General features: G+C 35.8%; 1 pseudogene; it reads left to right on the forward strand.

The window, feature by feature from the left end:
* Positions 1-3,164: 3,164 nt before the first annotated feature.
* On the forward strand, positions 3,165-8,604 carry LOC140747148 (cytochrome P450 6k1-like; annotated as a pseudogene).
* The last annotated feature ends 4,454 nt before the right edge of the window (positions 8,605-13,058 follow it).

Below are 13,058 nucleotides of genomic sequence, written 5' to 3' on the forward strand. Positions count from 1 at the left end.
GGTACTTGATATTATAAATGTTACAATCATTCTATTGGCAATTGTCTATGAGATAATAGTTATGAACCGCAGTAAAATGCACCCCATGCTTTTTACTCTGAATTGAAAGTCTTTACTCTTAAACTACATAGATGCGAGCTAATAAATCCTGTTAAAAAGGGGGTTTCGCTTAGCAGAAGATACCTATTTATAAGTAGGTTATATTTTGATGATAAAAATTTTATTATATTATCGATATTCTTTCGCTGTTTTTTCTCCGTGACCAAATTCATTTTTTATTTTTTTTGAAGGACAAAAAAAGGAACAAATGGGTAATTAAGATATTTGTATTTTACAACATATTTGTTGTTTGGTACTCTTTTTTTTGTGGGCAACCCATTGCCCTTAGTTGCTGGCGGCGGAGAGAACATGCCGGACTTGGGTACACCCGTGTCCTTTATAGCGCGCTACATCGTCCCTGTACCCTCTGAATGCATGTCTGCATGTCCGCTCTACACAGCTTGTTCTCTGGCGGACCAAATGACCGGAACTCGTTGGTTTAGTTACGCCTTGTTTAAAAATGAACATGTATTTATGAACCTCCATAAATAGATATTGTCTAAAATAGATTTTTATGGGTTTCTTCAGTCGACTAATATGATTTTGAGATTGTAATTCTTTGCTTTATCCGTAGGTATAAAGTTAAGATATTTCCATCATCCGACATCTAGACGAACCGCGGGATACCATCAATATTTGGTTGATATTCCTCTTGTGCGGACTAAGCGTTTTAGCAACTCATTCCTGCTGCGAACCGCCAAAGAATGGAACACACTTCCGCCTTCGTTGTTTCACGATACTTACGACCTGGGATTGTTCAAGTCAAGGGTGAATAGGCTACTTCTAGGCAAGCGTGTTTTATCTAAGGCTGCATCTCACTTAACATCAGGTAACGTTGCAGCCAAACGCAAGCCTATAGTAAAATAAAAAAAAAAAATCTATTTCAAACACCTATTTTCTGGTTTCGGTAAGTGTAGGTTTATGACCTAGGCGTGCATACTCCAGTCATGTGTGCGTCCGTAACCTCAACGAAATTTTAAAGCTGGGCTACAGTGGAACTTCTCGGAAACATTCACGCTTTTAGTATTTCGTTTAGAAAAACTCATTGGCTTAAGCTACGTATAGCGTGATATTTCGTATGATACAAACACACTAAAATTGTAATCAAAAAAATTGATAATTCCATTTCTAGATTCTTCTTGGCAGCCTAAGATAATAGAACAATTGCTGATAGCAGTACCATTATAACACTCAACAGTGTCAATTTAAATCTGACAAAACTCGTTATTTTTGAATTATTGTGTGACTAAACGGGAAATTGAATGGCGAGAAAAACCGAAGATTGGCTATTTTGTTTCGTTTATGATCAAATTACGGGCTCACCCGGGCGTGCATTGCAAAAACAAGCAATTATCAAAATGAGTTGTTTTCTGAAGCTGGCCCAACAACAGCTACTTTGGTTTTTATAAGAAGTTAATAGCTCGTGCATGATGCCTGTTTATGGCGTATTGCAACTACGGGGTCTTAAAGAAAATCCATTTAGGAAATCATACGCTTTTTGGATAATTTGGAATTGGATTATAAGACTTTGAAATAAAACCAGTGTTTATTTTTTATAATGTTCAAGTAAGAAACGAGCATGTGGTCCAAATGATCCTATCCAAGGCAGTCATTTGCCATTTGTAATCAACCCCAGATAAGACTAGATTCCATCCTGAGGTGGGTCATACATTCTGGTCCCTGAGGACTAAGTAGGAACGTATCAGATAAGTATAACTGCCTTGCCACACACTTTAAACCAGAAGCGATTAACACTGCTGCTTAATGCAGAAAAAGATATGGTGGTGGTATCTCTGGAAAAGAACCACAGAGTATTCAACCGCCTTCAAATCGTACTGATTTGAAGGCAGTTGACCCCCTCTGTAGACAGCGATTGCCCGCTGTCTACTTCAGGTCTTTCTATTCGGAAGATGCGCCTTCTTTTGCGTAGAGGTTGGTAATGATACTACGAAAGTAGTTCAACGAATCGTTGCTCGAATAGTGGAACAGTGGCCGACTAATGAGGCAAGAGAAGGAAGCGTCAATTTTCCTCGCGTCATCTCGCGTCCTGTCCGCAGATGACGCGTGACGTGGGAACGATGCATACTTGTACACATTGATGAGCTAACAAATAGCAAAATTGCTGTGCAGCGGTCATCATACTGGTCTGATACGCTCGGGTTCCAGGTTCAATCTCCAGGAGCAGTTTTCGAAATGATGAATTTATGTTTTCGTTCTCGCTTTGCTTAAAAAGTGTATATTAAGTATTTTGAATATATTAAAAATACGCTGATAAGCAGAGGATTTAATAGTCTATTGTTTCCTTCTTAATTTATTGTCGTTGCATTGTAATGGCGTTTGATCTTATGGATAAAGTTTTTCATACACAAATCTTGCGATACAAGCCTTGTCAGATACAATAACTGGAACATATTTTATATGATCTATCACTCAGTCAATCGTATATTTGTTTATCAGTTTCAACTGGAGAATATGCACTAGGCAGAGATCCGTAACCACTTACCTAGCGGTGAGACATAGCAGTTTTAGCTAACTGATCAAGTACTCGTATGTACCTAACTACTGAAGTGTAGGTACATCTAAAAATCGACTACAACTGTGATTGACGAAGATAAATATTAATTAACTCCCTAAGTTTATTTTCTCCCATTCCATTTGGGTTCGGGATTCACCGTCAAAGAATGCGAGAAATAGGTAAACAAACGTAAACATTGTTAATGTTTATTCCTATCTAGCCGTCGAACGCAGGAAATAGTGAAATTTACACCGTTCCCGTGTTTGCGTAAACATTTAAAGTTGTGTATCAAATAGAAGTTACGACGTTTCAAGTCGGCGTGACGCCGAACTGAAAATAGTAACTAAAACCTTGTAAAAAACTGATGGAAATCTTGCAAGAAAAAAAACCCTTCAAGAAATAAAACAGATTTTAGGTGATTTTAACTTGGTTATTTCTATTTTTACATTGAAAATGCATTTAAACTAATTGGTAAGTTACACAATTGGAGTACAATCAGAACAAGAATTGTAAAAAGGCCGAATATTTTTTAACCGACTTCCCAAAGAAGAAAGGTTATTATTATACCTAAGAAAGATATAAATAGATGAAAATACATACATGACGTTAGTTAGATAATAAGGCAAAGGTCACACAATATGTGCTGATATGAATAATTTTATCAGCCTACTGTATATTTTGAATACATAGTCCAGATAACTGTGCAGTCGTATGCAAGAACTGTCCGTTAACAAGAAAATCCAGTTAATTATTTTTCTTACTTTATATATGTGTCTTTTTTTAAAACAGTTGTTCGTACAGCCATTCTACAAAGAGTCTGGTAAGTATATCATTTAATTAAATTTGTAGTTCGTCGTCAACCCATTGTTGTCCCACTGCTGAATACAGGTCTTCTATCACAATAACAGGGTAGGTACCTACAGTAGAAACGTTTTTTAAGAATTCTCAATTAGGCTCAACCTAAAGGCTATATCTGCCAAGTTTGTCGTTTACACAAATATATTTTTTTGCATTACAATTTATATAGAAAAAATCAAATAAAGTTTGGATTTCCAGGACAATGTACCTGAGTATATTCGCTGCGTGGTTTGTCTGCGTGGCGGCATGGGTCTACAGTCGCTGGTTAAAGGTGAAGAGGTTCTGGGCGGATCGAGGGGTGCCCTACTTACCTCCGCACCCCATTTTTGGAAGCTTGACTTTCTTGCAACAGCTTAATCCGGTAAGTAAAAGAAATTACGAAATGCTATTCAAATAAAGGTCAATGAGTTGTGTATGAAATTCGTGTTCGATATTTCACCGAACAACTAATTTCAGGCCGTTAGTTCATTCATGTGGATTTGAGACTCTGAGTGAAATACGTGGTCATAATTTGACGATTGAAGGTAAATGGCTAGTAAAACTTAATCATTAATAATGTTATAATAACTTGTATATATTACTTATTGTGTAATGATTTTTGAGTATATAGAATAATGTTTAATGTTAGTATCATTCACCTTTTCTCGTAGTCGATCACAAGAAATTGGTGTATAACGATGTACATGATAAATTGATAACCTTGTCATAATCGTTATTATTAAATCCCAGGCTATATGGATGCAGAAAATCTACGAGGATTTTAATTCGCCGTACGTTGGAGTGTGGATGTTCTGGAGACCAGCGCTGATCATCAACTCCCCGGAGATCGCTCGCAATGTGCTGGTGAAGGACTCCGCCATCTTCAGGGATCGGTTTGTCAACGCAGGCTCACATGATCCCATCGGATCTCTTAACATTTTCTCAGCTAATGTAAGTCTGGGATGGTACACAAATATATACATAACAATAAAGATAAAAGCTTATCAATGTATTTTTACTTAGAAATACTATAAAATGTAAAAGATTTTTACGTAATTTGTTGTTGTCGGTGGTGATTATTCGCGAAAGCGACTTAGTGGTAGCTACTTATTACTGCTACTAATTTATAAACAAACTAAAACGTTAGTTTAATACTGATTTATAGTTATAACATTTATTAACTTAACAGGCACTAAAATAAGACTAACCCACTCTTTATTCATAGAACTTTACTGACTGATTCCTATTAAAACCTGTAGTAGGGACATGTAGAGTCGTCGGATACTACCAAATAAATACCAATATTCTTGAATTCTACAGGATCCCTTATGGACAAACGTGAGGCGACGCTTGAGCCCTATGTTTACCAGCTCTAAACTGAAGACTATTCAGCTTCTCATGGCCAGCAAGTCCAAAGAACTAGTACAGCGAATTGCCATGGAGAGGCAAAAAGGAAGATTTAGCTTAAAAGTATGTTGCAAATGGTAAAACTTTCTAAGATATTTGTACTCTCCGGCTAGTACTTATGTATGTGTGTTATATTGCCTTTTTGACTGTCAAAAATAGCTAGGCGACTATTTAGTAAGATACTAAAATGCATAAGGATGCATCTGTTGACAGATTTTTGAATAAAATCAAACATGTGCCGCTCGTCGGTAGCTCAAAGAGGAAATTGGACCCGAGCCGCAACAGATAAGCTACTGCTCAGTAGCTTAAGCGACAAATCGGTTTCCCACGAACTTAACTTTATTTATTTAAATATTTTTCTCTTACCCTTCAGCCCGTATACAACGATTATACTACCGATATCATCGGTACCGCATCATTTGGAATCAAGAGCGATGCCACACTCACCGGCGATAGTGCGTTGCGGACGGTGACGAGGGATTTCGAAAAATACAGTTTCTTTCGAGGCGTCGCGTGGAGCTGCATATTCTTCTTTCCTGAACTCGGAAGCCTTCTTAGGTTAGTTATTTTCCTTCTTTTTATTGAAGTCAGAATGATGTGACTTGCCACTTTGTGACATCTGAATGATGTGACATGGGCAACTATCGCTATCTAAAAACTAAGAATTTCTTGTATCTTTAGTTATTTGTTATTTATGTTTTGCAAAATCTAATTAATGACTTGGACTACACCAATAATCAGGCAAATGTACATGAACGTAGCTTAACGTAGAACAAAGTAGCCCTAACCATTTACCCTGGCACTTGTAGGGTAAAATTATTGTGGTGGTAATGCTTGGATTATATTCGGACTTAATTCCGCAGGAGCAAAGAGTCCTGTTATCTATAGTATCTTGAACGTTTTCAGGGTCAGATTTTTCCCGAAAGCCGCCACAGATTACTTCCAGAAGATATACAACACCATCACGGAACAACGTAAAAAGGAGTTGAGAGACAACACCGAGCCTAGAGATCTTATGGACATTCTGTTGAAAATGAAGAAAGAGAGTATTGAAGAGAATGATGGTAAACGCTTTTATATTAAAGAAGTAACGATTTAACGTTTGTCGTCTCTACATATAAACCTTTATTGTAGCCTAACTGTAAAGTCTGTAGAAGCTAAAGTGAATTGAAATTTGGTTTATGAATATAAGGTTGGTACGTTTTATTTCAGTAAATATCTGAGTCAGCTAAGAACACATTTTTTGATACTTTCTCCAGTACAAAATTTAAGATATGCATGTAGGATACTTATACTCGTATTTACTTCATAAATCACTTGCACCTGCATATTTCAGAATTTTCTGATGACGTGTTGATATCCCAAGCAGCAGTGTTCTTACAAGCAGGCTACGACACGACTGGAAACGGCCTCGCGTTCGGAACATAGTCTTCGATCACTAGTTCTTATTAGTGATCGAAGGGTAAAGTGCTTTTATAATTAAACAAATGTAAATGATTCATTATTTAATTATAAAGTGGATAATATAAATATTTAGCACATAATTTTATGGAACTAGGATACATTGCGCAAAATGTAATAAAATCCAAACATTCTCGTGTAACAAAAAATGTCTTTTCATACAATAATGATTTATGTCACTTGATTTATACGGTACGATGGGGTTACGATAGTGTTTTTTTTTTTTTGTTGAAAAGTCATTTTATTTTTAACACGTTTTTACCATGCTTTTATTAGCTTGGGTTGTATCTAAATATGTATGTATGTATTTAACGGAATCTATGAACTCGATTTTTACCCACTTAAAACGATCCGATTAATTTAAAAATTTAAACAATTATCACGAACCGATGACATACACGATTTTAATATTTTTATCCCATCCTTCTCATCAGGATCGTCAGGAATCAGGATTAACGATTTTCCTTGTGCGATTTTAGCGTGGTTTTTAGTTTTTAAACTATAATTTATTATTCGGTTATGTAACAAGTGTATCGACCTTTTATTCCATCTGATGTTATTTGATATAATATACTATTTTTTTCATTAATTAATAATTTTCTTTTACAGGAAAAATTATACCAAGAACTCAAAGAGGCAAAGGAGAAGATCGGTGACGCTGATTTCGACGATGTCACTTTGTCTGAATTGACGTACCTTAATTGTGTTATAAAAGGTAGAATACAATATATTTTTAGCTATAAAAGTGGTAAATAAGAATACACTCCAGCTGGTGGTAACATTAAATTTTGGTATGGATTTATAAGTCTAATTCGCTAATAAGGAAGAAATTCTGAAAGAGGAGATTATGGAAATAATACGTTTAAATTATTTCACAGAGATCTTCAGAAAATATCAACCAATGTCGTGGTTGGATCGCATTGCCTCGAAGGATTACGCCATAGACGACAAGCTGACGATCCCCGCCGGCACCCCGGTGTATGTGAACGTGATGGGTATGCACTACGACCCCAACTATTACCCGGATCCCAAGAAGTTTGATCCTGATAGATTCCTACCGGAAAACGAGTGCAACATGAGGAAATATACGTACATGCCGTTTGGCGAAGGCCCTCGGATTTGCATCGGTAAGTTTCGATGATTTCATTTACTTTTATACACATGTGAAATTCACCACATTGATCTGATACCTTCGGATTGCGGGTACGATCACCGACCAAACAAACATATTCAATATTTTTTAATAATTTTACATATTTTGAGGTTTTTTTTTTCTTCCGGCTTTTGAATTATGTTCTCTCACTAAGGGTCACTTGGGACTCTTAATATAAATGACTACTAAAGTACAGAGTGTGCCGCAGTGTTAAGGGCTGCTGTGTTGTATGGTGAAAAGGAGAGGCATAATACATGAGGCATTCCAATTTAGTCCTCACTGACTATTCTACTACGCAATCTGTAAAAATTGTTTATTACATATGTATACGATTTTTTTTCAGGTCTGCGTTTCGGCCTTGCGAATATGAGAAACAGCTTGACTGCATTAGTCCTGAACTACGAGTTAAAGCCGTTCCCCGATACACCCAAGCCGACAGAGATCCAGATTGAGAAGAATGGTTTGTTGTTAGGACCAGGAGAACCGTTGTATGTTGATTTCGTCCCTAGAACCTAAAGCTAGAATCTTTCTTGTTATTATTAGGAATAAGAAATAATAATCTCTGTTTGTCTAATCTTATATTCATAATATTTAAGGCGGTTTATCACAAAGACTTCCTAACATGTTTTGTTTAATATGTTACGTTACTCAAAATATTAGGTTTTGACCTTATAATCTCTGTTTATCCAAACTTTTATTAATGATATTTAAAGTTATTTATCACTAAGATTTTACACTAGTTTCGAATAATTCCTTAAACAGTAAGATCCATTATTATTAACAGGCCTAAGAGGTTATCATTTTGACCAGTTTTATATCTTTCAAATATATTTGGCATTGTTTTTAATAAAACTTTCTCAAGTAAATATAAGCATGACTTTTTATCAAATTGACGTAGGTATATCATGTGATAGTAAGAGATTGTAATTAACCATAAATCTGCATTAATTGTAACGCTTTTTTTTTCTTTTCCTTCCTTTATGTGTAGACACCGCATAACGTTTTATATAACTAGAGTATACAATTTCATTCGTTTTTTATACTCATAAGTACCAACCTTAAGTAATAGCTGAATATGCGAAGAACTTAAATAGTTGCAAGATTGAGAAACTAATTAAATTTATTATAAAAAGTTATTATCTACTTGTTTTAAGTGTATGAAGCATGGTGGATTATATATCGCATTGACCCTTGTTATTCTGAGACGAGACACAGCAGTAAATGAATCATGAATGACCAAATTAAAATTATTTATAAGGAAAAGTTTAATTTTCAAGAAAATAATGAATACTACTAGTATCAAAAATAAATCCATATTTGAATCAGACATCTGGGATCGAGTGTCCGACTGCGGTAGACCGCGACTCGCACGGCCAAACCCTGTTGCGTATGCTGGTCCGAGTTCACGCCGCGCTTCCCGGGTTCACACACACGTAATATATTTCCGTATTTATTGTTACCGTATTACTCTTTCTACTTTCTCTTTAGGGTATAATATTATGAAAAGATAAATACCAATTTGTATACTTATGGATCCTCAAACTATTTTGTAGCAGTCTGAAACGTAAATTTATTATTTATCATCACCCTGCTTACAGTTCAGTCGATGTGTGCGTTACATAACAACCCCTTGGACTAAAATAGAATTGTATCTTCTTATATACCACAAATATCATACCATAACACAGCACTAAAATTATGAGTCAAAGGTATTACATCACCCTCTATAGTTTTTAAGCAGATTTTGTATGAGACTTTTGTTTGAATCCAACCGTGTCGCACTGAAACCTAACCGATCGTGTTATTGCCGCTGTCCTGTCAGCGACACGGCGTGCCCGCGACGTGTCACGAGAGGCGCCGCGTGACGCTCCCACGTGAATTGCGGTGCGGGCTTATGGTTATATGCAAAAAGTGCATTTTGTATTACATTATATAGCAAAAACGCATAATACGATTTTGTTTCTTGCGAGCGATAGTCAAGCTTAGGTGAAGTCACTCGCGGTCAGGTGTTAGTGGTGTGGGTAAAGTTAGTGAGTAAAGTTGCATGGTGACATGTAAAGCCCACGGTCCTGGTTGACATTGAATAATAGTCGTTTAACTTTCTTGAAAGTATAATGGGTTTGTTGCTAATCCATAATCTGGAATAATCTACAAGTCTCACCAGTGTAGACAGACACGTGCCCAGCAGTGAAATAGTTGATTGTTAACGTAAAATCCATATAATATGTATAATCACTTTTTAGGTGTTTCGTGAAAATGTTAACTGTTTTTTTGTTTTAAACTGTTAAAAACTTACAGCCCATTTAAAAATAGGGCCAGGCGTTTCTTTGTAAGCGGAACCCTAAAAATAACCTGATTCGTTTTACTACTTTTAACAAGTTTTTAGATTAACACGTGAAGTATTATATATCTTAATTACATTCTGTAAAAACATTGTGATTACTGTTGTATATATATGTGACTTAGTAATTATATTGTCGGTATGCTTTCTGCTCCTCTTTTTATATATGCACAATGCACATCATAATATATAGATTATTTTTTAGAGGTCGCAGTTTGCACACAATATTTGTCGTACGAATAATGCACATGTAACTTTCGAGAAATTTCACATATTTTTTCGCCTTCCGCTTATATTGTATTGTAATCCTTTTCTACATTACACCACTTTTTCAACTTAATAAAATCGATGAAATCACGCAAATCACAATGTAAGCCAACGAGAAATACGGTACATTTTCAATGAATGACTTTAACAATAGAAATGCAATATCCGAAGAGCTACTTTGTAGATTGCATGTCCGTACGCCACCTCTATCTAAAAAAGTTCTAATTTCGCACATAACAATAGTCCAAGGATTCTATTCGTATATTGTTTATGAACGATACATTAAATTCCCGTCATGTGATGCGATAAACCAACGTCGTTAATTGAACGTTACGAATATCGTAAACCAAAGGAAGCGTGAAATAAACAGAATCTGGAAAAAACATCAGCAGTAGAAATTACTTTCTATTACTGTGGACGCGTTTTAACTGGTGACTTCATGCGTACGGATTCTGAAATTTTAATCCATCGTGTAGCTTATGTAGATCTTTTACTGGTTTATTACTTTATTGAATTTATAAAAATATACAAATGACGTCACGTGAGCGCGGTTATAAACTGCACAAGCATTGAAAATAAAGAAGCGCCGCATGTTCTATGAGATCTTAATCTGAATAAGGATTTACCTTATTTAGTTTAAGATTTACCAAGGCTACCGTGAACAGCGTCAATCGTTAATTTTGATTGAATTTATGCATTAATTATGAACAGTTCAATGCTTACTATTTTAAAACAGATAATCAATTGATTATCATTTCTATAAGAAAATCTTCATTTGGCAAATAGTTTCAAGTTAATTCAATTGTAATTTGTAAATAATTTTTGTCACAAAAATAATAAGAAATACTTAAATGTGGTTTAAATAATTAAGAAATAGACCAATAGTACTTGATATAAATGTTTGAGCCACAAATATTTGTCCAGACTGATTGGATTTGAAATCTTCAGCTGAAATCTCATTTAATGAAATCTTAAATACGAAGACTGAAAATAATTAAATAACACCTTTGGAACATTTATTCTATTAATTCTGCATACTTATTTGATAATTATGGGTAATTACGGGTAATGGATGGACGTTTTTGAATAGTTGACAATACTTGCCAATTAAAGTTGTCTTAAGTAGGCAAAAAACGGATAGGGTAAATTATTTATACGTAAGTAACATCAAGAGATAAAGAGGTATGTTACGGCTTAACAAAAAAGGATCTTCTACGTTCTCCAAAGCTATGAAGTTCGCCAAACCGCATTTGGCCAGCGGAGTGAGTTATAGTCTAAAGGATTTTTAATGAGAAGACATTTTCTATATTCGTAGGCCTATATCAGCAATATCTCATAAGCGTATACGAATACGCAAAAAGATGAAAACACGAATACTTTCTGAACAGTAATCTAATTAATCATTTAGATATTTGAGTGAATCTGGAACTATGTCGCATAACTGTTCCTAAGAGGAGTCCCGTGTCCAGCATTGCGGAGGTAATGGGTTGATGACCAGTGTAATGCAGACAGAATGAACTTGTAATCCGATCCATCATACATACGATTACCATTCGAAGACAGTCCCTGAATACTGTATTGCAATGACGCAAATGTTGTAGGCAGCATAGTACTATCGTAGATTTTATTACGTTGGTACCTTTTTTGTTGACTAGGAGGGAAATCTAGTACAATAATAAAACTACATTTTTAAATTAATTGAGGTATCTGAAAAAAAATGTATCTTAAAAAATGGTAAGTTCCAAATGCATTCCAATAAATATTAAGTATTTACATCCATGATTATATTAATCCTATTCGAACCTGGTAATGCAAAGCACATGAAACTAAGTGAAACCACACAAAGTAAACACAATCTAAGTAATATAAATATAATAAAGTATGTCGACGTCAAATTGTTCACTTTATTGTTACAGTCGTACGTAGAACATATTATTATGATGAACACTCTAGGATAAAAGGATATAGCAATATGTGTACCGCTCCAGACTATTTGACAACACTTTTTATTTTTTTTTAATCTACAGACTTCATATTTATATCTATGAGTATAGGAATGACGACACTGATAATAAATATAGCCTTTTCAATTTGATTTATTTGGTTTTACTTTGGACTGAAATTAATATAATATTCATCATTATCATCATCATCAACCCATTATTGTCCCACTACTGGGCACGGGTTTAATCTCAGAATGAGGTCAATATAATATTACATATTTTTATTTTTTCAAAGTGACCAGTGTTTTAGTGAAGTGGCAAGTTTCTATAACTAGCTGTAGCACATATAAATATAATCAGTATTCGCATCAGGCCCGCCGGCGCCGGTGCGCAAACTTTATATGCGACGGTGCGTCGTTTAGCGAAATGATTGCCAATTTACCGTATTACTATGAATTATCTATGTACAGTCAGCTTCATTAATAGAAGAGCAGATGAAAATTCCAAAAATACCTATACCCAACGTTCATAAGTAGCTAAACACTCCCTTTTTGTTTTCGAGGGGGAAACCTTCAAAAGGTACCCGGTGCCGTGAGAGACACAGAGTTATGTGGGATCCTTACCGCACTAAAACCCCCCCGGTGGCCGTCCTCAGCGCGGCGTAAAGGAGTCCGGGATCTCCAAAGGAACGCAACTGAAGTCCTCTTAGCGCGTTGCCCCGTCAGGCTCCGCCAACGTGAGCATGACGCTCGCCATATCGTCTGGTGTACACGACGGTACGCAACCACACATACCGCCGTCCTTCCCGGGGCCGCTGGCCGGACAGGCCGAGCTTCCACTTTTGCCACCCACAATCCCGGAAGCCCCCTTTTAGTCGCCTCTTACGACATGCTGGGGACACCGTAGCCTTATTCTGATTTTTGAAACTTTTACCTATTCATCTTCTTTTGGAGCTGGCTGTACATATCCACGAGAGCCAGCGAAATCAATGTTTACGATGAAGGCACTGAATGGCTCGAGGAAATAGATAAGTAG

Source organism: Epargyreus clarus, unplaced genomic scaffold, assembly GCF_041222505.1.
Source record: "Epargyreus clarus isolate Ecla_fem2 unplaced genomic scaffold, WU_Ecla_fem_2.2 ptg000014l, whole genome shotgun sequence".
NCBI classification, from domain to species: Eukaryota; Metazoa; Arthropoda; class Insecta; order Lepidoptera; family Hesperiidae; genus Epargyreus; species Epargyreus clarus.